Genomic DNA, 26204 nt, shown 5'->3' on the forward strand with positions numbered 1-26204 from the left:
TAACATGATTACATATGTAAAACCGATATAAGATTGCTTGCCTTCTTGGAGAGGGTTGAGAGAGAAAAATTTGGAACTCAAAATCTTATAAAAATATATGTTGAAAACTATTATACATGTAATTGGAAAAATAAAATACTATTTACCAAAGGGTAAAAAAAGTAATGATAAGCTGAAAGATCTTAGAAAGGCATGGGAAGACTTACACAAATTGATTGAGTGAACAGAATCAAGAGAACATTGTATATAGTAAAAGCAATATTGTTTTAAGAAAAACTTTAAGCAACTAAGTCATTTTGACTATTATAAATATGCAAATTAAAAATAAAGAACATGTGAAGAAAGATACTATCTTCATCCAGAGAAATAATAGCTAATAGAAGTATATACAAAACAATTGTATATACATACATCTATGTGTGTCCAATGGTAGCCATGGGGGGAGGGATAAAAAAAGAAGAAATTTACATGATAACTTTGTTGAATATTTGGAGGAAATAATGAGTTGTACATGATAGATTTGCAGTTTCATGTACAATCATCTTTTTATTGCATTGTGTTATAGAAATGCTTGTTTCATTCCATGAATTGAAAATAAAATAAATTTTTAAAAATTAAAAATAAAAGAGGCTAATAAAGACATTATAGTGTAACGATTGGAATAACGCCACCTGCTGGATACTTACTGTAGAAGAGTTCTGCCCATGAAGGGAAGGTCTTTGAGGGCAAGACCAGGAGTCAGGAAGTGACGCGGGCTAGTGGGAGGAGGAAGGAAGAGACTGGCGCTCAGTCTCGGGCTCTTCTTTCCTCTGGACTCTGGCGGAGAAGGGAGCTAGAAATGTGCTCTCCCTTTAATAGATAGGAATCTAGGCCTTTCTCTCTCTCTTTACCAAATTCTTATTCTCCTTAATAAATGCTTAAAAGTCTAACTCTTGCTAAAGCTTATAATTTATTGGCGACCACTCATTAGATATTTTAGACAGACTAGCTAGAATTTTAGCCCTTAACAATAGCAAGACAGTTGGTTGACTATAAGGGTTCAGATCATTAAAAAAGATATTTAATATAGGTTACCATGATTGTAATAGCATATTACAGAAGGCATTACAGAATGGATTATGCATTATCTACCTAAGACATAAATATAGAAGAGCTACATAGTATAAGATTCTCTTGGTGTGTAAAACCTCTCAACTGACTCTTTTATGACTGAGTAGCTAAATCCTACCAAGCTACCTGAGGCCCAAAGAGGTTAAATGAGTTACAAAGGGCTACAGATGCTAAATATCAGAGATGGCATTTCTTTCTGATCTTAAGTTTAGCACTCTATGTACCATACCACATTGCAGCTATTCAGTTTATGTCCTGTCCAAATCTGAATCTATCCCTATTAAATTTTGAATTAAAAGTACAAGTTAACACGTGAAAGGAAACACCTCAGATGCATCTTTCCATGTGCTGTTAACTTTTACATATTAACACATATAAACCCACATACTGGAGTTTAAATTAGTAACTATTGTTCAAGAATTTCTCCACTGAAAGGTATATTCTCAAGATACTGGCTACTAGCATTGTCATTTTTAGTATTCTACACTGATGTCAGTAGATGTAGCTTTGCAGTTCACATCCCTATCACCTTCAATTTATGCACCAATGATAGCTAGAGTCTATATTACTGAACCATATACTACTGTAGAAAGACTGGCACTGACTTAGCACAAGGGGGCATTCAAGTGGTTAATGAATGAGTCACTTTAGTCCCTTCATTCATTATTGTATTTTATGGGAATTTTACAGTCTTAGAGAATGTATTTTTAGACATTTCACAGTGATGAATTATCTGATAGATTTTCTGCTGCCACTAAGAATTTGTCTGACATACCTTCCACTGGTCACTGCCACCACTAGGCTATGGTCTAAATAATAGTGTATTCTCTATAGTATTTAAGAAACAACCCTTTTCAAGAGCATTTTCAATAAATTTATCATCTTCATAGGATCATATATTTGAATTAGATTAGAATCTGGAAGGAGCATTAGAGGTAATCTAGTTTAACCCCTTCATTTTATAAATGAGGAAGCTGAGGCCCTGAGAGGATTGGTGATTTATATGAAAGCTTTCTTGATCCCAAATACCAAAGGCCTCCTTCTCTAAACTACCTGGAATTTATTCTTTACTTGCTTTTTTTTTTTGGGGGGGGGGGCAATGAGGGTTAAGTGACTTGCCCAGCTAGTAAGTATCAAGTGTCTGAGTCCAGATTTGAACTTGGGTCCTCCTGAATCCAGGCCTGGTGCTTTATTCACTGGGCCACCTAGCTGCCCCCTTGTACTAGCTTTTCTAGGTGTCTGTTGTTTCCTCAGATACAAGAGAACCCTGAGAAATAGAGACTTTCATTTTAGTTTATGTATCCCCAGGGACTACCACAAAGCTTAGAACATATTAAGTGATTAACAAATGCCCATTTATTGATGAACCAATGACCCAAGGTCACCTGATTATTATTCAAGTCTACCAAGACTTGAATCTAGTAGGGAAAATGCTTTTAAATTGGAATCACAATGGAACCATGAAGTTTATACAAAGCAAAGTTTACCCAGAAAATAGGTAAATACTATCTAACCTCATACTATTCTGTAGCAAAGGGTAATGTAGAATGCACTGAAGGGTAGATTAATGAATGTTTAACAACTGGCTCTCCAGAGGAGAAAAAATGTGAGCATAACACACTTTTAAGTTTAAATCTTCATTACCAACAATGTCTCCATCTGTTCTTAAGTTTACATAATTTGCAAAACAGTAAACCAAACTCAGATTTGTAGTGCTTGCTAATTTGTGAGATTTAAATGATCACACCACACTGAAAATTTTACAAGTGGCTAGACTGAGCTGGCTCTGCCACATCCCTGAAAGCCACTCTGGGGACCTCAATAGAGTAGGAGAATGACACAGGACACTGGAATGATGGCCTATAGAGGAAGAAAATAAATTCTTGGTCCCAATTCCCTTGTACACAGTTCATTTGCCACTGACATCCTGATGAATCATTGAGTATGCATGTGGATATAAGAAGAATGTGAGGTAAGCATTACTTCTCTGTCTTTGCCTTTTCCAAGAACAGGCCTCTGTCTTTTCTGGCTATATCCAAACACAGTGGACACAGTACCTCTCCTGCCCAGAAAGAAGCATAAAAACAAGGCAGAGAGCAAAGAGCTTTTATCCTAGGATTACAAGTAATAACCATGGGTTTCATGGGTTAGAGAATAAATGGCTTATGTGGAAGGGGACTCCAATTCAGAAAGCCAGAGCCTCAAGGAGTCCAAAGCACTAGAGGCCCGCACCAGAAGTCCTGTTTCTACCACAGCTCCATTTAAGATACTAAACCTCTGAGCTAAGGACTAAAAGTAGGGTCTACTGCTTTTAAGTCCTTAGAGAATAAGTTCTGGCCTATCCATGAACAGGGCATTTTTTTTTCTGGTGAGGCAATTGGGGTTAAGTGACTTGCCAAGGGTCACACAGCCAGTAAGTGTTAAGTGTCTGAGACTGGATTTGAACTCAGGTCCTCCTGACTCCAGGGCCAGTGCTCTATCTACTGCACCATCTAGCTGCCCCTTAGACAAGGCATTTTTGAGGTGTACCTCACCTCTAGAAATTAGATGTTAAGTGGGGACCTGAATACCAGTTATTTACTGGCTCAGATACTCAGAACTTTCTGCCACTTTCACCTACTTCCTCTATCCCTATTCACCCCTTAGTGTTTAGAGAGACCTATAGTGGAAGCCATCACCACCATTCCAACACTGACACACTATTCAGTCATCAAAGGACTCTGGAATGCAGGGCTCTCAGTCCGGTTTTTCCCATTCTCTAACAAACTCAGTCCCTTTTCCCATTAACTTCATATTCATTGTTAGTATCTACTGATACAAAAATCCTGGTGCAGTGGAGATAGAGCAGCTGACCTGGAGTTAGGAAGAAATAAGTTCAAATCCAGCCTCAGATACTTACTAGCTGTGTGATCCTCTTTACCTCTTATTGTCTCAGTTTCCCAAGCTATAAAATGGGAATAATAATAGCACCTATCTTCCTGGGTTGTTATGAGGTATAGAATGCTTAGGGCAATGCCTGTAACTTAATAAGTCTGTCCCTCCCTCCCTCCCTTCCTTCCTTCCTTCCTTCCTTCCTTCCTTCCTTCCTTCCTTCCTTCCTTCCTTCCTTCCTTCCTTCCTTCCTTCCTTCCTTCCCTCCCTACTTTTCCCTGTACTTTCATCCTTACGCACCTGCAATGCAAATCCTCCTTTGAAATCCCATTATATTGTATGCTCTGGAATCCTTGCTCTATTAGTAACAAATTCTCCTTCATCCCAAATCTCCTGGTGTCACATTCTATTTTTAGCAAGAAGGAAAACCAGGCTTTTTTTTGGAAGATACTGCATCCCAGGACATTCTTTTCACTACTGGATTATCCTCTTATGCACCACAGCACACTAAGCCCAACATCATTTTTCTGTTGTTATCCTTTCTGCTCATTGTCCCTCATGTTAGAATGCTCTGTTCCTTCACCTCCACCTCCACCTCTTATATCCTCTGACTTCCTTGAAGAGTTAGATCAAATCTCACCTTCTACAAAAGGCCTTTCCCAGTCCCACCAGCTATTAATGTCTAATCCTTTGAGATAACCTTCAATTTACTCTATATGCCTCATGTATATACCTAGTTAGTTACATATTATCTCCCTGATTAGAATGGCCCAACCAGTCTAGAAAGCAATTTGGAGCTATGCACAAAGGGTTATTAAACTCAGCACACCTTTTGACACAGTGATACCACTACTAGGTCTATACCAGGAAGAGATGAAGGAAAGAGGAAGATGCATTACATGTACAAAAATATTTACAGTACCTCTTTTTGTGGTGGCAAAGAATTCGAATCTGATTCTGGTGTCCATCAAGAGAAATGACTGAACAAAATATAAAATGTGAATGTGATGGAATAATCTTGTGCTGTAAGAAATGTTGAAGGGGATGGCTTCAGAAAAACCTAGGCAGTTTTGGGTGAATGGGCAGAAAGTGAAATGAGCAGAAAGAGAAGGGCAATTTATATATTAGCAATAGTTTAAAGATAATTAACTTTGAAAGATTTAGTAACTCTGATCAACACCATGACCAACCACAATTTCAAAAGATTCATGATGAAACATGCTATCCACTTCCAGATAGAGAACTTAAGGACTTAAAGTGTAAATTAAAACATATTTCCTTTCCTTTCCTTTTTTCTCCCTCTTCCTGACTCCTCTCCTCTCCTCTCCTCTCCTCTCCTCTCCTCTCCTCTCCTCTCCTCTCCTCTCCTCTCCTCTCCTCTCCTCTCCTCTCCTCTCCTCTCCTCTCCTCTCCTCTCCTCTCCTCTCCTCTCCTCTCGTCTCTCTTCTCTTCCTTTATCCTTTCCTACTGGGTCAATTTGTTCTGTGCAACCATACATATTTGTAATTACTTTTGTTTTTCCTGCCTTCTCAATGGGAGGGGGAGGAGGAAGAAGAAAATTCAGAATTTAAAATAAAATTGAATATATTTTTAAAAGAATGTAAACTTCTTGAGGGCAGGGACTATTTTTGTCTTCTCTTGGAAAGTTAATGTCTAGCACAGTGCCTGGCATATGGCGAGCACTTAATAAACATTTGCTGACAGATTGAATTGTCCCTTTCTTGTTGCCTAAAAATTTGAGCAGCTCTCTACCATTCTTAAAAAACACACACACAAACTAACAGAAAACAAATAATAATTTAAAAAAAAACAACAACAAACCTCACAACACTTCACTTGACTCTCAAGTCATTGTCCCAATAAGAATCTCAGAGGTCTTTACTCTAGGGACACTTATTTAAATCCATCCCTAACCCTAAATCTCCTTATCCACATACTAGATGAGGAGTCATCAAAACTGTCCCAGAAGTGCTCCAGTAAGGGCACCCCAAAACCTCCTCAGGAAGTACATTCCACTTTGGGCGAGCTCTAATTTTTAGGAGACTTCTTCTACCCATTGCACCTATTTCTGTCCTCTGGTGTCAAGCAAAACAGTTCTAACTTTTCTTGCATCTGACTTTCCTTTAGGTCCTGGGTGGCGTATTATGTACCAAATCTTTACTGCTCCTGGCTAAGCTTCGCTAGCTCTTTCAGTTGATTACACATGTAGTGCTTGCCTTTTTTTCTGGCCTCTCTTCTACTTTATCAGTGACCTTCTGAAACAATGTCTCCTAGAACTGAATGCAATACCATAGATGTAGTTTATTCATGGTAGAGTACTACAGCACTGTATTTGGTCAAGAAACACTTATTAAAAACTCACTACTTGCCAGACATTATGCTAAGAACAGGGCAAAATATAGTCTTTGTCCTCAAAGACCTTACAATCTAATGGCATTAATGATTCATTGAGGTTGCAGCTCTTTTTTCAGATGAATTGCTGCTATTCCATGCCCATTCCCATAATGTGCTTATGAACTTGTATTTTTGAACCCAAGTATAACTTTATATTTATTCCTATTATATCTTATCTTCTTAAACTCAACTTGATATTCTAGACTGGCATTTTTTGGAGGTCCTGCCATCCAGTATCTCATCTATGCTTCAGAGCCTTGTGTCATCTTTAGTTTTGATTAGAATGGGTTGCATTATCATCTCGACATTATCATTGCCATTTTTCAATCTTCTTATTTTTCTCAACAAAGCATAAAAAACACCCCTTCTCTTTCTACTTTTGACAGTTACTCATTTTTTCTTTTTGTTTATTAGCTTCCCTGGCCTTATGGTCTTTCCCCTTAGATAGGTTACTATCTGTCAGACTCTATCAGCTTATTCAGATTCTGAATTCTAGCCTAGCTTAACCTTCTCATTCACATCTTGGCAGGCCAAAGAGGTCATCAATTTAGAGTTGTAAGGGCACTTAGTAGCTATCTAGTCTTTCTCATTTTACAGATAAGGTAAAAGAGCAGATAAGGTGATATCCAAAAAGATGAAGCTACTAATGCAAGGTCATATGGGTAGAATCAGATATGGGAACTGGATCCAGAATCTTTGGCCCCAAACCCAGTGTTCTCATTATTTGGGTAAAAAAAAAAAAGTATGATTAAATTGAATTTCAAAAAATTATAAACAATAACCAGTTGATCTGAATAAGCAGACTTACTGATAAATTTGTCAAACCAAGAATGTAAACAGAATGAGATTTTTAAAAAGTATTATGGTATGGACACTCCTATCTCAGAAATAACTGTCAGGCATACCAGATTGCTTCAAAAGTCACTTTAAACTGATTTACAAATATGACAACAGGAAAGCGAGCTGCTATTACCTCTCTAACAACTTGTCAGCCACAGAAACATAAACAGTTCAGGAATATATCTATCTTGCCAAAAGCATAAACTCATATTTGGAATTTGGATAGTAATAGAATTTCTACATTTAACAAATTGTACTAGCCAAAGGATATAGCTATAGCTACACACACGCGCGCGCACACACACACACACACCACAAATATATTCTCATTCATTCTCTCTCTCTCTCTCTCTCTCTCTCTCTCTCTCTCTCTCTCTCCAATATAATCTGCTTTGGAGATAATACAAGAATGAAGAACTCAAGACCCACCTGAACATCCGCCTCTTCCATAAAGTGTTTCTTGATTAATCTCTTCATATAATCCAATTGGGAAGAAAAAGATGTATAAATGTTCTAGATAGAGGGGCTATACTATGTCTTTTACTTCTTATGTAATGATAAAACAATAACAAGAATTTGTTTAGTATTTAGCATATATTACCTCATTTCAATCTGGCAACAACTCTGTGAAGTAGATATTGTCCTGGTTTTACAAATGAGAGAACAAGTTCTGAGAGCTTAAGGGATTTCTCCACCACCAGCACCAGCACCACCACCTGCCTAATCCCTCCATATTCACACACACACACACTGTGGCATAAGCAGAATTTGAGCTTGGGATCTCTTGACTCAAAGACGAGCACTATGTCAGTGTTCTCCAATAGTTTTTGATCATACACTCCTATCAGCACAACATAAAAAATTAAGCTTATATCCCCAATACAGCTATATCTACATATGAAGCACATATATATCTTGTTACACTGATAATTATCTGCATTCAATATTTATACAAAAATAGACATTTAGAAGGGAGGCAATAATAAAATAGCACTTGAGCCTATAGTTATTAGGGAACCACTAGAGTATGGAAGAGTCATGGCCAGATTTATAGTTTAGGAAAATCACTTTGGCAGTTGTGTGGAGTATGGATTGGAGTAGGGGGGACAAGTCAGGGAAACCAAACAGGAGCCTATTATGATAATCAAAGCCATAGGTGATGGGGACCTTAAGCAGTGTGGTAACTTCATGGGTAGAGAGAAGGAAACAAATGGGAAAGATGTTCTAAAGGTTTTAACTATAGAATTTGGCAACATTGCATAGTGGCAGGAGTTGGGCAGGGGAGGGGTGGTAATAGTAAGAGAATGAATGAAAGAATAGTTATTAACCTCTTATTCTGAGCCAAGCACCATGCTGAGAAGTTCTGGTGCAAGTATAAAAGCAAGGGGCAACTAGGTGGCACAGTGAATAAAGTAGTGGCCCTGGATTTAAGAGGACCTGAGTTCAAATCTGGCCTCAGGCCAGGCTGTGTGACCCTGGGCAAGTCACTTAACCCTTATTGCCAAACAAAAAGGATAAAAGCAAGACTATCCCTGCCCTTAATGAGCTTACATCCTAAAAGGAAGAGATGATAAAGTTGTGGAAGGGGAAAACAAGCATTTATTAAGGTCTCTCTATGTGCCAAGGACTGTACTAAGTAAGTGCATTTACAAATTTGATCCTCATAACAACCCATGAGGCAGGTGCATTATTATCCTGTTTTATAGTTGAAGTGAGGCAGATGTTTAATTGACTTGCTTAGTATCACACTGCTATTAAGTCTGGATTTGAACTCAGGTCTTTCAGACTCCAGGACCAGTGTTCTATCTACTGTGCCAGGTAGGTGCCAGAGAAGAGGGTTTTTTTTTGTTCTGAAAAAGTCACATTTATGGTAAGTAGAACAATGGGACAGTCAATAGACATTCCTTTTCTAGAGTCAGTAGTAGTGGTTATATGATTGCACTTCCTAGAGCAAGAGGTAGAAAGGTGACAGCAGGATGAAAAATGACTGATAGTGAAGAGGTCTAGAAACTTCCCGAGCATGCTCGCTTCCTGAGCATGATCTTTGAACATCTGCTTTGGACAATGGAATAATAATCACAGAATGGCAGAAAATGGTCCAGGTGAAGATAATGAGGTTTTATTTCAGGGAGTTCAGAGCTGAATGAAATGAAGGAGTTGAAGGTGTCGCTGAATTGTCCCCTGGGTGATTAGAAGGACAGTGCTGCCCTTAGGGATTGGGAAATTCCAAAGAAGAATGGATTTGGGGGAAAAAATAAAGTAATAAAATCTGCAATGCAGATTGCAACTCATTCATAGCTGCTCACCCTTGTATCTCTCCTTATGTCCTATCCAAAATAGGAAAAAGAGGGGGAGGCTTGTTACTGCCCTAGAGCACAAAGCTAGCCCACATGTGCCTACTACAGATGTGAGGAGATCTGGGGGAAGCACATAGGAATGCTAGAGTCATGGCGGTAGATTTTACCAACAGTACTTGTACAGGGACTAGCCTAAGCGCCAGCATAGAACTTAGGCTATAACCTTCCTGAGTGGGGCACACTGAGGCAAAAAACTGAGAAATGGTTAGCTTGCACAGCCATGTGAGGGAAGTGGGGAAATATGACCATGTTGAAGACATGCCTTCAAAATAGCTTTGAAGGAGAGGATGGGTTATGACTCATCTTTCTACCTTCTTGAATGTTGATCATATACACCTTGCAGGGAGGTGAAGTTTCACTGTGGAGACTTGTATTATACCATACTGCCCTTGTGTCTATAGGCCTTCCACAGATATTTGCTGACTGAATAAAGAGGAAAAGGATGGAAGTAAAAAGATCCATAAGATGTACAGGCTTTACATTTTCTGTTATTAATCCCTTCCTTTGTAGCTTTAACTATCTAATACATTTGCAAGGTAGATAACAAAGCAGTCATATATTTTAATTCAAGGCCCCTAAACATGTATTTCAGAAGGAGCTCCATTTTCCTTTGTTAGTTAAGTCATTGAAGACCATGAGTAGAAGTGGTTCCTCCCCTTCATGTGGCCCAGGACCTTATGAAAAGCAATGGGTACTTAAGCAGTATTTGTGCCTATAAAAATAAGCAAGGTAGTCAATTTGTGGAGCTTGGAGGCTGCTTTTTTAAATGAAAAAGAAAAGAAATAAAAGGTGTACATGTTAAGTAGAGAAATGAAAATGTTCCACTAACCAACTAGCATTCTATTCAATCTTAGCTCCCCATCTCCGGCTTCAAGCATGAGCTTTAGAGTGACTTGGGCTGGGGACAGATCCCCAGCTCATATGCTAATTCATGAAGACAGAAAAAAGCTGCCATTCTCATAAGATAAAACATCACCATCTCTTTGTCTGGTAAAGTGGAAGTACATGCCTGTTTGAAAGCTGCTTCTCCTATTCCAATAAGAAGAGCCTTTTTTGTCTGTTTTTTTTTTCCTCCAAAATCTATATACCTTTGATTCATATCCTATTACAAAGCAGGCAGCAGGCCTTCATATGTAATCCTACCCACTGGTTAACATTTAACAGAGCTTTTTTTCCCAAGTCATTAGCAGCTCCCAATATCACTTAAGAAGTCTGAATTATTGTTTATTATGAGCCACTTGAAATGCAAATCACTTATGCAAAATTCTGCAGCTCTTGGGACAAAATCCAGATTGCCTTCCAGTATATGAACAAAACAGTGAGACTTCATAGCACTCCCCACCTCCCTCCCCACCACCAAAAAAAAAAAAACCCAAAAAACCCAGCAAACACACTTCATATACCTGTTAACAGAATACAAGCTTCACTCCTTGGCATGTGAAACCTGTCATAAATTTCGCTTATAATGAAATTAGGACTTATTTCAAGTCATCTAACTTTATATCAATCCCTCCTAAAAATCACTTCTCCCTTCACTTTTAAAAGCTTTACAAAACTTGCAAAACTGTGACAAAATTCCACAAAATTGAAAAGAAATTGAAAACTGCAGTAGAGTCTAACAAAATGTGACATCAACCTTTCTTCAGAGAAAAGAGCTTGGCTGCTCCCCAAATGACCATATTTACACATGGCATTTGAAATCATGCTCTAGGTTCATCTTTTGTAACTTAAGAATGTTGGTCAAGGGGGCAGCTAGGTGGCGCAGTGGATAAAGCACTGGCCCTGGATTCAGGAGTACCTGAGTTCAAATCCGGCCTCAGACACTTGACACTTCCTAGCTGTATGACCCTGGGCAAGTCACTTAAGCCCCATTGTCCTGCAAAAACAAAAAAAACCAAAAAAAACCAAGCCAAACAAAAAGAATGTTGGTCAATAATATAAAAGAGCTTTTGTCAAAGGCCCTGATCTACATTGATAATTCCAAACAGGGACCTCTGTCTTTCTGAATTGGCATGTTCTTCCATAACATATGCACAGTGACGTGACATTCCTGATTCTCTCTGAAAATCCCAAATTGGTTATCCTATAATTATTTGCACTGTTCTTTCATGTATCTCACATCAGCTAACGTTACCTTCTAGTTAAATTGAAAAGACTATATAGGCCCTTATGTTTCCACTCACTCAAGTGCACAGGTCAAGATGGGAAGATTGAGTTAGGGTTTAGAACAGGTCAAGGCATTTCTGGTTGAAAACTGGTAGACGATTAACTAGCACTTACATTTGTAAGTCCTGTAGGGGTAGTGCAAGCAACAAGTGTCACAGGTAAACAGCTTTGGGTTCTAGCTCTGGCTGTGCTGCTTTGTGTCTTTAAGAAAAAAAGACTTCTCTGGGGCTCAGTTTTCTTTTTTTTTTTTTTTAAGTGAGGCAATTGGGGTTAAGTGACTTGCCCAGGGTCACACAGCTAGTAAGTGTTAAGTGTCTGAGGCCTGATTTGAACTCAGGTACTCCTGAATCCAGGGCTGGTGCTCTATCCACTGCGCTACCTAGTTGCCCCAGGCAGTTTTCTAAAAGGGCTAAGCATAGATGACTGCTATTGCCCATTTCTTCACTGAGACTATGTCCCCATTAAATTAGTGAAATAATATATATAAAAATTATGTTTCTCCTCTTTTTTCCCTGGTGAGAGTAAGGGGCACTTACCATTTCTACAGGTGGCCCAGCAGCTACTTGGCTATTAGAGGTAGAAGAGATTCATCTGGTCCAAACCTCTCATTTACAGATGAGGAATCTAAGGTAGCTGGTGTCACAGTGAGAATGGAAGACAGGGCTTAGATTAGCTGTGTAAACATGGGCAACTCGCTTAACTTCTCTGTGCCTCAGTTTACTCATTTGTAAAAAGAGAGGTTTGGATTCAATGACTGCAAAGATCCCTAATAGGTCTAAATCTATGATATTAAAATGAAGAATGATAAATTCATGGAGTTGGGGACCCAGGGATGGAACCTCATCCACCAAGTAACTCATTCAACAGAAATATCCCTGACATCCTAACCCTCTGTTTATCTCCTTATTTCTCAGCTTAATGTATCTGTAGGCTTAAGAAATAGCCATTAAGCAACTAATAAGGAAAATCTGTGAAAATTGCTTTCATTATGGCTAGTTGTTCAAAATAGCACTAAATGTAGAAAATCCAAGTGTTTCCCCTCCCCCTGTCTTTGCATAGGCCAATGTTCCTCCAGCCACCGCTAAGAAGAAATTTAGGAATTGAGTTATAGCTGTTACAGGACATGACATCATTCAATCTGTTTGGAGGATTGGTTTCAAATTCTGCCATGATGTTCATGAAAGAGCAATGCCATTACTAAGCAGAACAGGGTTAGCATGACAACATTGCCCATAATAAGCCTGGGGATCATCAAGAATTTCAAGTAGGGAAATATCTCGACAATTGCAACATGAAACAATCTTTAATTGTTAACTCATTAGGGAAGGGTTATCTTTAATATCTCTCCTTCAAGTAATCCAACTGTTTGTAGGGCTTTTTTCCTCATATGTAGATACTGGTCCAATAGGATTCTTCAAGCAGGACTAAAGTAACCTCTGGCTGGGACTGAAAGTACCATTCTAATTGGGTCTTCATATGCTATTTCACCACTTTGGACCTGACGTAGTAAAAGTTTAGAATGACACACTGACTTTATTCATAGGAAATTATTTTAGTGTGTCTCCATTATGACAAATGTGATTTGTATGACCAGGATTGGAAGTGGGGTCAGAATGTTACAAATACTGATGTAAATAACTAAATACAGAAGCTTGGCTATTTAAAGGCATCATTTTGAAGCATGAATTTTGTCTGGCGTGGTGGGTGAAATACAGAAAGATAGTTTTCATAGAGCTATTAAATTCCAAATTAAGAAATCTAAAATAAAACATATTCAATTAATCTAGATAGTCTAAAAAGAGACCTAGTTAAAAGTTCAATAACAAAACCCACAGAGAGGATACATAGTTTTACTTTGCAAAAATGACACTGGCTCAAAAGTCTTAGAAATTTATGTTTAAAAGCTTTAATGTCCTTTAAGTGTAATTTAAAAAGAAAAAGAGACATTGTTAGCAAAGCAAAAATAAATTCATGGCTATTTGGATAAATTTAAAAGTAGAAGACTAAAACATTCTGGGGGGAAAAGCACTACTAAAATGCTTAAAAAGTCAAGTCCTTTTCAAGGTTACATCATCTGAACAGGAGTAAGATACTATTTTACCATTCCCGAAATTAGGTGTATCCAGAGTCTGTCTTTTCTTCCGTTGTGGGAGCTCCATGATCAAGTTGCACTGTCTGCCCCACCCCATTACATTTTACATAGGTGAAGTCATGTTAGACTGAATACTAAGCATAGCCTCAAAGAGGAGGAGGCTTTGTAATAGGGCTGTCCGGCTCCACTATTCCTCCATCCCTTTAACTCTTAGTGGTTGAGGAAACATTGTAATTATAGCAAAAAGAAAGCCAAAAGAAGGTAGTGGCTCATTCTTTGTCTCCGCACCCTCAGCACAACACAGTAGCTGGCACATAGTAGGCATTTAATAAATTCTCCTTGAACTGTTGAATGATCTGGAATCTGGAAAACTGGGTCTTTAATCCCAGCTCTGACACTTAATAGCCCTGAACGCCAGCAAGTTATTTCATCTTCTTGCATCTGTTTCCTCATTTGTTTAAAAAATAGTATAATAATATCTGAACTATCACTTCCCAGCCGTCACCAATCTATGCCACCTGCTCTCTTGCTGTCATCCTCATATCCCCCCAATGGAAATTTGAACTCTTTCTCTCTATTCACCCTGGGGATTTATAGGTGTGCTTTCGTCTTCTATTGCCTGGTTTTAGTCCTCTATCTCTCTCTCTCTCTCTCCAAACCATAACACCCCACCCCACTCCACACCCATACAGACTTGCTAGCTCCCTTGAAAGTATTGTTTTTGCCAAATAGAATATAAGGTCCTTGAAGGCAAGAATTGTTTTATTTGCTTATACTTGCATCCTAAGTGCACACAAAATTCCCTCCATTTACTGAACTCCTGGTTCAACATCTATTTTTCTTACTTTATCTTTTTTTGTGGGGCAATGAGGGCTAAGTGACTTGCCCAGGGTCACACACCTAGTAAGTGTCAAGTGTCTGAGGCTGGATTTGAACTCAGGTCCTCCTGAATCCAAGGCCAGTGCTTTATCCACTGCACCACCTAGCTGCCCCATAACATCTACTTTTGACTATTTCCTGAGTGCCTATTGGATCTCTCCTCTATTCAGATCCAAGGCCTATGGCTTTCACCCAACTATGCCAGTATGCCTAGACTACCATTTCTGGTCATTTGTCTAGTCCATTCCATTACTCTCAAGAACCATATATGACAAATATCTTTCTTTTTGTCTCTCTGTCTCTGTCTCTCTCTGTGTCTCTCTGTTTCTCTGTCTGTCTGTCTGTCTGTCTCTCTCACACACACACACACACACATACACACAAACCCTTGAGTGAGTTTTTTTGAAAGGTCCATCTACTTTGTTTTGGTGATGGTTGAAGAGGTTTGAGGGCTGACTCAATAATATACAATCTCAATATATGTGATATAAAAAACCCATTTGGTATGCTGCATTGATTTCAAAGTAGCTGAATATGCACATTTCAGCATTGTCCATCAACTAGAGAAGTTTGCAAATAGTGAAACCCATTATACTTGCAAATATTTCACTTATTCAATCAGACATATAATGGGGTCTGTGTTCCATATTGGCAAATCAACAGTATTCTAGGTATAGCAATATAGGTTGTCATTGGAATGACCCCAAACTTAATTTTTTTTTCATACCAGATAATAGAGCGACACCCATAATTCCAACCATTTACTACACTGTGCAAATACATGACTCTCAGTTGATCTGGCACCCCCTAAATTTGGAACTTCAGAAAATTTCCTCCAAATCCAATCATTGCTTTAATTTACCCAAAATTTCATGAGATAACTACATATTAATTTTGACCCTGAAATTCCAGCTAAGCAAAACAGTCCCTAGGGGTGGGTATACAAAGTTGAAATCCAATTCCAACTCTGTTTTAAAATAGTATTCAGTTGTTTTCAATCTCAAGGAAAACCACCGAGGTTTAAGGTGGTCAATGATTCAAGTACATGTCATTTGATGTCATCACACACTAAATCTTTGCCAGACAGTATAGCACTACTGAGCTCAACTATGTCTACAGGTTTTTTTTTAATTAATGTATAGAAATATTCCAGCATCCCAATGTACTGATTTATGGCATCCATGTGAAAAGAATTACAAGGAGGCCTTTAATAGCATATTTCTCAGAATAGGAAACTTCTGTCAGCTGTCCATTCCTGCAAGCCTCATGATTTAACTTTGGAATTTGCTTTGAATTGCTGTCTATATCAGGATCTAAGTGCTCAGGGGAGACTCCATTGGAAAAGAAAAAAGTGAAGGTGTATCCATGCTTCAGAAAAAATTCAACATATAACAACTGTCTCAAAGAACAGGTAAGTTATTGGTTAATTGTTCACACACATAAAATTCTTCATTTTACAACATAGAAATTTACTGAAGAATTGTTTTAAATTATGGACCCTTCTCATTTTGAATATTAGTTGACTTGCAAAATTTTGATTTATACACATTTTCAGGAATAGTTCTGTTGATACATACCTATATTCTATAATATTTCTTTTATTCTTTAGAATGTTATATTTTAATTGAAAAAATGAATATGTGCTACTATTTCTCATGATACATTAAAGTCATGCACAGAAATGCCATTTTATAACCAGCATTCTTGAATCACATCTTTGACATTTTCTCAGAGGATGATCCCTTCTATTTGACTCTGAATGTTTTCTGAACAATGACTAATTATTTCCTCTAAGACATTTTCAAGTTCGAGTAACCACAACAGTCTAATAATCCACTGTGTGGGCTATATGAGGCACCTTATGTGATAAACAATTGTCTACCTTGTCCTGTGTAGGTAATAAGCCACATGAGACCATGGCATCATTAGGTTAAGTCTAGAAAAGACCTTAGAGTTATTCTAGCCCATCCACCTCATTTAATAGATGAACATTTTTAGATGAATCCTAGAGAGGTTAAATGATTTGTCCATTGGTCACACATGGAGTAAAAGTCAGACATAGGATTCAAACTTAGATCTACTGACACCAAATCCATGAAGAAATATTAAGGCCTACAGGACTAGTCTGGGCCGGTGTCCAGAGTTACTGTAGAATTGCCTGTGTGAAATGACTCTAGTATTTTTTGGTGTGTCAGAGAATTTGGGAATTGAAAAGGACTTCAAAAAACAGAATCAAATACCTACAGAAAAGGAATTCTCATTATAATGAACCCAACAAGTACTTGTCCAACCTCTGCTTGAAGGTGGCCAAAAAGAGGTAGAACCCATGACCTCTTGAGATATCCCATTCCGCTTTTAGACGGCTTTCATTGTTAGCACATTTCCCCTGACATTAAGCCTAAACTGGCATCCTTGCAATTTCCACACATTGTTATTTGTTCTAATATGTGGGCCAAATAGAACAAGCCTAATCATTCCTACTTGTGACAGCCATACAAATACTTGATGACAGCTATGATGTTCCTCCTGAGTCTTCTCCAGGTTGCTCATCTACCATTATTGCTTCTTGAGAAATGTTTTCTTGACATAGAATTAGTTCTGCTTTCTTTAGCAATCTCCAGAATACAGTCTATATTGGATTCAACTTCCAGAAAAAGTGCGTGTGTATGTGTGTGTGTGTGTAAGAGAGAGACAGACAGAGACAGAGAGACAGAGACAGACAGAGACAGAGAGACATAGAGACAGAGGCAGAGAGAGACAGAGACATAGAGGAACAGAGAGACAGAGAGACAGAGACAGAGACAAAGACAAAGACAGAGACAGAAACCAAGACAGAGCAACATGGAGAAACAAGGAGTTATAGACAATATACAGACTTTCAAACCTATGAAAGAACTTACATCTGCCCCATACAGTTATGAGATTATACATGGCTACATTTGATACATATCATCAAATCATAAAAATTGTAAGAGCCAAACAGACAAGGATGTAAAGTTCAAAGGCTACCTAATTTTCAGAAGATAATATTTGGCATGATATCTTGGTATGGAGCATCCCACCCCAACTTTCACATGAGTTAGGAAGACCTCTGGTCTCTGGTATATTGAGATACTTTGGGGGAATTCTCTAGAGCCATTGGTAAGACTAATAGTGAGGATTCTCATGTGAAATTAATGATGTTCCTTTTATTTATTTATTTATTTTATTTTTTTAAGTGAGGCAATTGGGGTTAAGTGACTTGCCCAGGGTCACACAGTTAGTAAGTGTTAAGTATCTGAGGCTGGATTTGAACCCAGGTACTCCTGACTCCAGGGCTGGTGCTCTATCCACTGCTCCACCTAGCTGCCCCAATGATGTTCCTTTTAATCTAAGAGGGTCTGGTCATGTCAAGAGCAGTAGAACAGGTGAATTTAAACTTTTTGTTATTCAGTTGTTTCAGTTGTGTCTGACTCATTGTGACCCCATTTGGGGTTTTCTTGGCAAAGATACTGCAGTGGTTTTCAATTTCCTTCTCCAGCTCATTCATTCATTCATTCATTCATTCATTCATTCATTCATTCATTCATTCATTCATTCATTTATTGCCGTTACATATAAAGAAAGTTCTTAACTTTTGTTTATACAAGTTTTCCAATTTCTGATTTTTCTCCCTCCCTCCCCTCCTTCCCCCCTCCCCTAGACAGCAGGTAATCTGATATAGGTTTTATATATATATATATACATATATATATACATATATATATATATATACACACACATAAGAACATTAATCCTATTTCTGTATTAGTCATGTTATAAGAGAAAAATCAGAGCAACGATGAAAATCCTCAAAATAGAAAAAACATCAGCACCAAAAAAACCAGAAATAGTATGTTTCATTCAGCATCTATACTCCACAGTTCTTTTTTTTTTTTCCCTCTTGGATTTGGAGATCTTCTATCATGAGTTCCCTGGAACTCTTCTGTACCATTGCATTGGAGAGAAGAATATAGTCCATCACAGTAGATCAACACTCGATGTTGATGATACTGTGTACAATGTTTTTCTAGTTCTGCTTATCTCACTCATCATCAGCCCATGCAAGACCCTCCAGGTTTCTCTGAACTCCTCCTGCTTATCGTTTCTTACAGCACAATAGTATTCCATTGTATTCATATACCACAACTTGTCCAGCCATTCCCCACTTGATGGGCATCCCCTCAACTTCCAATTCCTTGCTACCACATAAAGAGCAGCTATAAATATTTTTGTACATGTGGGTCCCTTTCCCCTTTCCATGATTTCTTTGGGGAAAAGACCCAAAGGTGGTATTGCTGGGTCAAAGGGTATGGACAGCTTTATCGCCCTTTGGGCATAATTCCAAATTGCTTTCCAGAATGGTTGGATCAGTTCACAGCTCCACCAACAATGCATTGGTGTTCCAATTTTCCCACAGCTTCTCCAACATTTATCATTTTCCTTGTTTGTCATTTTAGCCAATCTGATAGGTGTCAGGTGGTACCTCAGAGGTGTTTTAATTTGCACCTCTCTAATCATTAGAGATTTAGAACATTTTTTCATGTGGGAATAGATAGCTTTGGTTTCTTCATCAGAAAACTGCCTGTTCATATCCTTTGACCATTTCTTAATTGGGGAATGACTTGGATTCTTATAAATTTGATTTAGTTCTCTATATACTTTAGAGATGAGGCCTTTATCAGAAGTACTGGCCACAAAATTGTTTCCCAGCTTTCTGCCTCCCTTCGAATTTCAGATGCATTGCTTCTGTTTGTACAAATTTTTTTTAATTTAATGTAATCAAAATCATCCATTTTGCATTTTATAATATACTCTATTTCTTGTTTGGTCATAAACTGTTTTCCTTTCCAAAGATCTGATAGGTAGACTATTCCTTTCTCTCCTAATTTACCTATGGTATCACCTCTTATGTCTAAATAGTGTATCCATTTTGACCTTATTTTAGTATAAGGTGTAAGATGTTGGTCTATGACTAATTTCTGCCATACTATCTTCCAGTTTTCCCAGCAGTTTTTGTCAAGTACTGAGTTCCTATCCCAGAAGCTCTTCTCCATCTCATTTTACAGATTAGAAAACTGAGTTAAATGACTTGCCCAGGGTCATACAGCTAGGAAGTGTCTGAGGCCTCATTTGAACTCAGGAAGATGAGTGTTCCTGACTCCCAAACCCAAGTTTAAGCTCCTCTTCTGTAAAAGGAAACAGAAACTCACAGGCAACTATGAGAGCAGCTACCTTCATAAACCTCTGGTGGAAGCTGCAAGTAAATACAGATCCTAGAAAGTACTACTGAAGAAATCCTTTGACTTCAATCTCTGCCCTGCTCTGTGTACTCTCTACCTCAAACCCTTGGACTAAGGCTTATTCCTCTAGAGGAGGGTTCATAGCCTTTTTATTTATTTTTTTTAAATCATAGCACCCTTTTGGTGATTATTCAAATAGCCTGCTGATGGGTCTGCCTGCCTCAAGTCTCCCCCCACCATCATTCTAACCTCTATTCAGCTATTTACATGATTTGCCTAAGCATAAATTCAATGTTGGTCACCCTTTTACTCAAAAAATTCAAGTGGCTTTCTATTATTGCCTCTAGAATCTAATACAAAATGTGCTATTTGGCATTCAAAGCACTTTGTAGGGGGGCAGCTAGGTGGCACAGTGGATAAAACACCGACCCTGAATTCAGGAGGACCTGAGTACAAATACAACCTCAGACACTTAACACTTATTAGCTGTGTGACTCTGGGTAAGTCAATTAAACCTCAGTGCCCCACAAAAAACAAAACAAAACAAAACAAAAAAACAAACACAAACAACAACAAAAACAACAATAACAACACAAAATCAAAGCACTTTGTAACATTGCCTGCTTCTTTCCAGTTTTCTTATACCTTATTCCCTGATACATACTCTTCTATCCACTGACACTGGCTTCCAGACTGTTTCGTGAATGGAACACTCCATCTCTTATCTCCAAAGATTATCTCTGGCCATTGCCCATGTCTGGAACACTCCATCCTCTGCTCCAACTACTGACCTCCCTGACTTCATTTAAGTCCCAATTAAAATCTCACCTTCTACAGGAAGTTTTCCCCAACCCTTCCTGATTCCAGTGCCTTCCCTTTGTTATTTCCTACTTTTCCTGTATATAACTTGATTTGCATATATTTGTTTTCATGTGCTCTCTCCCATTAGAGTGTAAGCTCCTTCAGGGCAGGTACTGTTTTGCTTTTTTTTTGTAAGCACAGTGTTCGTCACATAGTAGGCACTTGAATGTTATTGATTCTCTGAATAATATTTTCTAATACATAAAATAAAATACCTAATATTACAGAGGAAACCAATGATGTTGAAATACAGTTATCAAAATTTTTAAAAAGTTTATTGACCCCAGGTTACCAAAAATCTTTAACTGCTTGTGATCAAATGTAATATCTGTGATTTTGTAACCTTAAGCCAACATGAATGGCTTAATGACCTATGCGAATGGTTTAGCAACCTATGCAAGTAAAGATAAAGCATCTACAATTTTAAAATGATGGTGCACATGCTTTGAGAGACAAGGAATAGTACCTTTTATCTCTCCTCAATAACCAGGGCTCCTTATCGGTTTTCTAGAGTCCTTAGCCACAGTAGGTGGGGTGGGAGGTGTGACTCCATCCTCAGATGATGTTGGGGATAACGTAGATATTCTACATAGCTCTTCATCCCAAATTGGACTCAATATTATCCCAAACTAATTTGGGGAATTCCAAAGTATCACAGCTTGGAATTTCAATAAGTATGTGGAGGGTTCCATTCCAGTTCATATCCCAACAATTCATGTTAAGACTTGGTCACTTGAAATCAGAGTGGCAAGTCACTACTGTTCTGTTCTCACATTTCTGGGGAATCCATGCTATAAGAACAATAGTTGGGATTCTTTGAAGAAAAGGCTACTATTTTAAATCTTTTCCATCAGGGCTTTTGATCCCTTATCATTACTGAAATTAACAATGTACTTTGAGGACAGAGAAATAATGCTACCCATTTACAAAAGAATGTTGCTGCACAAGAAATAAGTAATGTGCCAGGTAAAGAGATATTACAGTGAACAGAAGATATAGGTTCCCTTGAGTCACTTTCTAGACACCATATCTAAAAGTCTGTCCTGTGATTCTCATTAGAGAAAAACAAATCATTTGGAGAAAGACAAATGACAGTAATATCCTTTGCTGGTGCTGGTCTGTGACTAAATATCAGTTATGTTGTAGGTTTCAGAAAGAACTTTTCTGCTTAAAACAGAGATGGTATTTAATGTAAAAATATAGCAGTGTTTCATTTCATTTTAACCTGGAGACCTTTGGTATTTATCAGATATACTGCTTCCTAGCCTGAGACTCTTAGTATTCCCATGATGACTAAGCCCTAGGAAATGTACAATGGGAAGAAACAAGGACTTAACCCTAGACTTTGCTTTTCCTTTAACAAAACCATTGTCTTTCAACAGTTTGAAAAGGGAGCAAGAAGGGAAAATGGCAATTTTATCACTGGAAGAAGCTCTCACTAACTTTTGAAGACTTCCTCCTTAGTGTGGGAATTAGTACTATTTACATTTCTGCTGACATGAAGATATCCTATTCTCTACTCATGTTCTCAATCCTAGAAGTAATTGTTCAGAGTGAAAAGGTTTTAAAGGAGTTGGCTTGGTCACCTCTCACTTCCTGTAGGAAGTGCAGCTACTCTGCAAAATGATTATCCCTTACAATCTGAGATAAAACAAAAAGTAAGATGTAAAAGTATAAAGGGGGTAGGAAAGAGTGACAGAGACAGAGATATTGAGTTAGACAGGCTAAGGGAGAGGATGAGAGAAAGAGTGAGAGATAAGAGGCTAAGTGATAGTTTGAGAGCAAGATAGGATGAGTAAAAGAAGATGAATGGTGAGAAAGAGAACATGAGAGAGTGTGTGAGGGAGTGAGATCTAAAAAATGCACATTTTCAATACTTTGGCAATATAGGAATATATGATACTTCCACTTGGAAACAGAAATTTTAAAAGTAACAGTCTGTTTTGTTAAAACTGTCAGGGAAAATGAACGGCCATTTTAAGAATAAAGAATGAATTTAGCTTTAATGAAGCTGAATAAGAAAGAGAAATGTGGCAGGTAATTTCCAAAGCTTGCTATAAAAAGCCTTAGAAACAGGAATCTTTAATGTATGGCTTTTGTCTGTTAGCTTTTTATATGTTCATGACTTAGAAAATTAAATTTTAAAATTATGACTCCAAGAGCAAAAGCTGAGGAGAGGAAGAATGCTGTGGTAAAAAGAGTTTTGAACTATATTGTGTATTTGTATGTATATACACATGTATGTATACATACACATTTGATCAATGTGATCCAATTCACCTGTGCTTACTTTCTGTGGCATTGCTAGGTCCATGGGATTTCTTCAGAAAAACACTTTAATGTAGTTATACATCAATCACTCTTTACCACCTAGTCCCCCTGTTGTTTATTCTCTAATCTACTCATTTTAGAAATCAGTAAAGGAAGTTGGCTAAATCAGGACTTCAATTTTAACAATAACAATGAACTGTCATAGTCTTGTATCTGGTTCTCAATTTTCCTTCAGTGTTTCTTAGATCACACCTACTTTCCTGTATTCTAGGTTTAGCCAGGTTTGTTTCATCAATTACTTTCCAGCCAACTAAACCTTCCCAGGTTCTAACAAATATATAAAGAGCGCATTGCAAATGCAGGAACTAAATAATCATTATCTGATGCCAGTAGTTTTTCCTATCAAGAATAAATTATTTCCAAGGGGCAGCTAGGTGGCACAGTGGATAAAGCACAAGCCCTGGATTCAGGAGAACCTGACTTCAAATCCACCCGCAGACACTAGACACTTACTAGCTGTGTGACCCTGGGCAAGTCACTTAACCCTCATTGCCCTGCCCCCCAAAAAATAGATAGATAGATAAATAAATAAATGAGTTCCCATTCAAAGAAGATGGGAAGAAGACCAAACTGAGCAGCTACCTAAGCGAGAGATCTAAAATTAGGAGTATTATATGCAGGACTGGAAGAAGTAGGAGGAGCCTTTGAACCTGCAGGGGGTTAGAATTAATTCTCAGGTGTGTTGCCAGATCTGGGCACTGAAAATTGATAATTTTCTAAACTGATTTTTTTAAGATTAAATTTGTGGGCAGCTAGATTGCGTAGTGGATAAAGCACTGGCCTTGGATTCAAGAGGACCTGAGTTCAAATCCAGTCTCAGACACGACACTTACTAGCTGTGTGACTTTGGGCAAGTCACTTAACCCTCATTGCCCCACCAAAAAAAACAAACAAAAAACAAGATTAAATTTGTTTTGAAATAATTCAGAGGAATAGCTAACTACATTTTGATCTTAGATACATAAAAGAGTTGGTGAGCTAGAAGGAAACTTGAATATCACCTACTTTAACAAATGAGAAAATTCATTTAGGGCTTAAGCTCCAAAGCAACTTGTCCATGGTCACATTGTTTGTGGATTGATTTTTTTTAAGTTTCCTGGTTACGTACATATAGAAAAGTTCAGCCTTTTGGACTGATGTTTATAATGAGTAAGTCTTTGGTTCCTTAAGGCCAGAGAATTAGAAACTTAGAGCTGAAAAGAGCATTCAAAATCTTATAGTTCAAAGTCTTGGAGTCTTACTGTACAGGGGAGGAAATAGGTTCACATATGTGACATACTTTTGCCCAAGGTCTCATAAGTGGTGGAGTGAGAATACCTCAGACTGTCCTTTGACTCCAAATCCTCCTTCCTCCAGTGGTGTCCTCTGATGTTTCACTAGTATGCATGTGATCAGCCACACAGTCAATCTTTACTTGGATAGGCCACACTGATTTGGAGACTTCTGCCAGACCCATATACTTTTATCTCTTTGAATAAATTCTCAGAGCGTGATCTTAACTCTATTATTATATGAGCACCGTCAAGAATTCTGTTAAAGAAATGGGGCCCTCCTCTCATCTCATCACTTGGGGACAGAGTGGTGGGCCTCCAAGTAGTCCTTGCATCTTATATTGCTGTGAGAATTACAAGCTGTGTGTGGGGTTGGGGTGGGCCCAGAAACATCCTTTCCTTCTTTCAGCAGAGAATCACGGGGACTGCTTGTCCTGGTTACTGTTAAGTTTTGGCTTAACTATTATTCTTTGTTACACATGAGGATTCAGTTCTTGACTAAGGGAGTATAGGAAGCACAGAAACAAAAGCCATTAGTAGGAGCTACTTTTGAAAACACACTCTATGGCATTGATCAAAGGTAGCCATTAGTGGACCATAATGGTGATCACTGTGCAGAAGACAAGGATGACTGAATGCCATAGGCATCTTACATAAGACTAAGAGCTACCCCTTCCCAGTAATGTAAATCTCTCAAGTAACTGAAAGGAACTGTCTTGCCCTAGTTGGAAGAGCATGTAAGAACAAGCCAGAAGGCTTGTTTTCCCACTCAATAATTTTGATTCTAAATTTTACTTAGCATTTTGAATACCCTCTACAGCTGTAATACACAATTATATCTGGGCAAAGATCATAGCCTACAACAGTAATGATCATACTTCTAAAACCTCCTGACAAAAGTCTGGAAATGATAGTGGCTGCCTAACCTGTATGTATTGGATGTTATCTTTAGTGGAAAGCAAGGTGGATTTATTGGGCCACTAGGTGGAGCAGTAAATAGAGTACTGGGCATGGAGTGAGGAAGCTTCATCTTCCTGAATTCAAATCTGGCCTCAGGTACTAACTAGGTATGTGACGCTGGGAAAGTCATTTAATCCTGTTGCCTCAGATTCTTCATCTGTAAAATGAGCGGGAGAAGAAAGTGGAACACCACTCCAGGATCTTTGTCAAGAAAAGCCCAAATGGGGTCACAAAGAGTGAGATAGGACAGAAAAATGATGAACAATAATGTGCATGAACTCATTCAAACCCGTACTGTGCTTAGATTTATGTTCTCACCCCAACCTTTCCCTTTTATCTTATCACAACCCCTGTAGTATTTACAGCTGTCCCTTTTGAATTCTGCTAGTCTCCCATTTGTTCCTCTTTTCGTAGAAACATAGAATGTCAGGACTGGAAAGCTGGACACAAGACCACCTAATCCAACTCCTTAATTTTACGGAGGAGTAACTAAACTGAGTCCTAGTGACCCAAAGTAACTTTCCCAAGGTTATACAAATTGGTGCAGCCCCAATGGGGAGACTCAGGTCTCCTAGTTCTTTCTCTGATGCTCTTTCTACTAAGGCACCAATCACCCCACATTGAAGCAAAAGACTCCAAGCTTTGTGTTTCATAAAGCTATAATGTGCAAGACAACATGAACGTTCTGAGCTTAGTGTTGTTTTTTTCCAAATTTTGAATGGTATTACACACAAAAAGTTCACATTACCAAAACTGTCTGTCAATGTGAAAGCTTGTTATGGGAGAGCATACCTGAAAGGACTGTCTGAGA

At 38.2% G+C, this 26204-nt stretch overlaps 1 protein-coding gene across 1 annotated transcript in view; it reads right to left on the reverse strand.

The window, feature by feature from the left end:
• Window positions 1–26204, reverse strand: part of XIRP2 (xin actin binding repeat containing 2) — a 430838-nt gene that overhangs the window by 124831 nt on the left and 279803 nt on the right. The window lies entirely within an intron of this gene.

This window comes from Dromiciops gliroides, chromosome 3, assembly GCF_019393635.1.
Source record: "Dromiciops gliroides isolate mDroGli1 chromosome 3, mDroGli1.pri, whole genome shotgun sequence".
In the NCBI taxonomy this organism is placed as follows: domain Eukaryota; kingdom Metazoa; phylum Chordata; class Mammalia; order Microbiotheria; family Microbiotheriidae; genus Dromiciops; species Dromiciops gliroides.